The following is a 3,221-nucleotide window of genomic DNA, read 5'->3' on the forward strand; positions in this document are numbered from 1 at the left end:
TATTTGCTTTAAATGGCGGATTTGTGTCTACCTTTGAGTGCAGGTGAGCTGGAGGCCGTGGAAAAGCAGATTCGCGACCTGGTGGAGAAGCAGGCCCAGCTGCGAGAGCGGAGAGCTGGAAACATCCCAGGCTGACGCTCACAAGTCCGGGGTATGTATACAGAGCGCTGCTAACACTCCCAACCACCTCTACTCCGTGTGTTTCTCTGCACAGGTCCCATGCACCCAGGACGTGATCTTCCCAAGTCTCCTTCACTCCGGCACCGGGACACCACGGACCCTGGGTGCACCAGTAGTGGAAGACACGAGCCAGGCCCCGGGCGAGAACCTCTCCCCCTCCACCGCTTTTCACAGTCCTGTGTTCATCAAAAGAGGCCATAGTCCAAAATGGTAACATAGCTACTCATAATCAGAACATCTGGATAGAGCAGCTAGAAAACAAGATCACTGCAAAGGCTCTATACACTTTTGTTAAATTAAACAGACACAATATCTGGACAGTTTTAGGATTTACTTATCCAAGTGATCATGAAAACAGTGGCAGTAATGATGACACTGATTGTGAGCCTGGTTCCCTTTCCCCCAGACCAAAAGATTGCTGGACTTTTGATGTTGAAGTTCCATTTCAGAAATGGATTGAATTCATGCCAGAAACAGTTAAATACAAAAACAAGTTCTCTAAAACACAAAAAAGGGAATACACAATTTTGAAGCCTGGCATCTGGACGCATGTGATAAATCATCACATTTGTCAAGAAGTGAAAAGTCCCTGCACATTTGTCTTTAAAAGAGCCAAGGTCTGTCCATCAGCGTAATGAGTGTTGTGGCCACATTCACATAAAATGTGACAGAGAGTCTGAAATGAACAGCCCAATGGTGATAAAGTGTTTAATTAAAAACAATGATGACTCCCTGCACACTGGCTGTTCCAAGCGTCCAATATCTGGTAACTTGTGTGTGCAGATATCCAAAGAACTGTGTGAGGGTAGAAAGGAACCCCATGTATGGAGGGCATCGGAGGCAACAAAGCTGATTGATTTTGGAGATCCTGAGCCAAGCCATCTGCCTAATTTGGCCACCCTTCACAAAGCAAAGCAAGAGAGAAATGCCATAGAATTAGGCAACAAGGATCCTATTTTGTCACTGCAGGTGTTAAGGAAAAATAAAACAATTCCTGCACATTGTCAATTAGTGCAAAAGTATAAAAAAAAGTTTAATAACAACGTTTCGGTCGCATGACCTTCATCAGGTATCTTCAAACATGAAATTACAATTTAAAACACATTGTTAAAAAATGATGACCAATCACTGCAAAGGACCATCGCTTAGTAATAACCCACACTGGGTACATAATTAACATCAATCAAAAAAAAAAAAACATCACATTAAATAGTGCTTCATCGTTCATGCCTAAAAGAGATAAAGTCTGAAGAGTAAAAATCTAAAACAGCTCATGTCACTGTAAGAGTAATTCGATATCTCCCCCTCTAGTTGGCATATTAACCCTTTCAATCCCACAAAAGTGTAAGGTAGAAACATCATGGTTTTGGGCAAAGCCATGATCTGCCAGTGGGACTGCTTGAAGAAAAAAAAAACATTGCATTAAAGATTTCTTTGTGAGGTCAATGGCACAGCTTCACAATCCATGGACTATGCTAGAGAGCTCTGTGAAGCAGAGGGCACTGACAGCTCTGGAGTCCCCCTAATATCAGAAAGGTGCAAGAAATGCCTGAAAGCCTGAACTGAAGAAGAGTGTGTCATCATTCCAGATGTAGAGGGTGAGGACCTGTAAAAAGCAGATCCATGTGACCAAACAGACAGGCCTACGGCAGTAGGTGACAGAAATATGTGAGGAAAGCAGGTCACTTGCAGTGGCTAACGTAGATCATGATAATATACACTTCATCCATGAGATTATTCCCAATATAATCTGGCTTGCAAGTTACTTACCACTCTGGATAGGGGTAATGATCCCTCACTTCCGAAGCACCAACATCATCGCAAGTTCAGCCAATGTTGAAGCAGAGTTCAAAAACATTAAATGTGGCCTTTTCAAGCATGAAAACTTGCAGATTTGGGTGGATCGATGCATTGCTTGACATCTGTCCTTCATTGAAGGCAACATGCAAATTCAAAGAACTTGTCAAAGAAGCCAATCCACTACCCAACACAACTTGCAGTGTAGATGGTAAACCAGAAATGGATGCTTCCTGTTCTGGGAAGTGTGATATTGTCACAAACATCCATCCAACATATTAAGAAGCTGTTGAAAACTGGAGAGGCCTAAATCTTCCAATGCATAATTCATCTCTGAGTGGAAAAAGACTGAAAGTCTCCACTATCATTGAAAAAATCAATGACAAAACATACTTACTGTGCATGTGTTTACTTCACAAAACAGTGCTCCTCACAGTATTGCAGTTTCAGCACACAAGTAACAAGGGAAATTACATTTTTCTGTACTTCTGTTGCTGTACTGCAGGCTTCTGGCATGACTCATCTTCAGACCGCAATGGAAGAAGGACTTAACCTTCCAGAGTCCCACTGCCTCAGGCCAATCCAAAGTCCATCACAGTGTCCCTCTGTAACAGATCGGCCAGGCTCCACCACCACCCAATCACAACGATCCCTCTCACCTGAGTTCTGAGCACCAGCACCTGTCACTAATCAAGCACCTCCTTAACCAGCCTGCATAAAAGCACACACCTCAGACACCCTCACTGTCCGGTCTCGTATACACGTAGAGGACTCAATGACTTTGCTACTACTTCCATTTGAATACTTCCTGCATTACTTACCTCCTGTGTTCCTCCTAGTGTCTCCTCGTCTCCAAGTGTCTCCTGTTCCTCCTTGTTCACGGATCGCTGAGGTGTGTGCTCCTCCTGCCTACACTTCCACCAACCCACGGTACAATTCCTGGGATATAACATTGATCGTACCGGTATCCAGATGGACGAGGGGAAGGTGGAAGCCATAACCTCCTGGCCAGAACCCACTACTATCAAGGAGCTCCAATGATTCCTCGGATTTGCCAACTTCTACCGTCGCTTCATTCTAGACTACAGCAGGATCACCAGCCCCCTCACCAACCTACTCCGAGGAAAACCCAAGTCTCTGTCCTGGACACCCGCGGCCTTGGAAGCTTTCTCCTCCCTCAAGAGAGCCTTCACTAGCGACCCACTCCTAGTCCATCCAGATCCCGACCTCCCATTCGTCGTGGA

At 44.7% G+C, this 3,221-nt stretch overlaps 1 long non-coding RNA gene across 1 annotated transcript in view; it reads left to right on the top strand.

Moving 5' to 3' along the window:
- Nucleotides 1-1,321: 1,321 nt before the first annotated feature.
- Nucleotides 1,322-3,221, top strand: part of LOC107748626 (uncharacterized) — a 16,290-nt gene continuing 14,390 nt past the window's right edge. Inside the window, exon 1 of the long non-coding RNA XR_001640950.1 lies at nt 1,322-1,392. This is a non-coding gene — a long non-coding RNA (uncharacterized LOC107748626). The remainder of the gene's footprint in view (nt 1,393-3,221) is intronic.

This window comes from Sinocyclocheilus rhinocerous, unplaced genomic scaffold, assembly GCF_001515625.1.
Source record: "Sinocyclocheilus rhinocerous isolate Xijiao unplaced genomic scaffold, SAMN03320098_v1.1 scaffold2726, whole genome shotgun sequence".
Classification (NCBI taxonomy): domain Eukaryota; kingdom Metazoa; phylum Chordata; class Actinopteri; order Cypriniformes; family Cyprinidae; genus Sinocyclocheilus; species Sinocyclocheilus rhinocerous.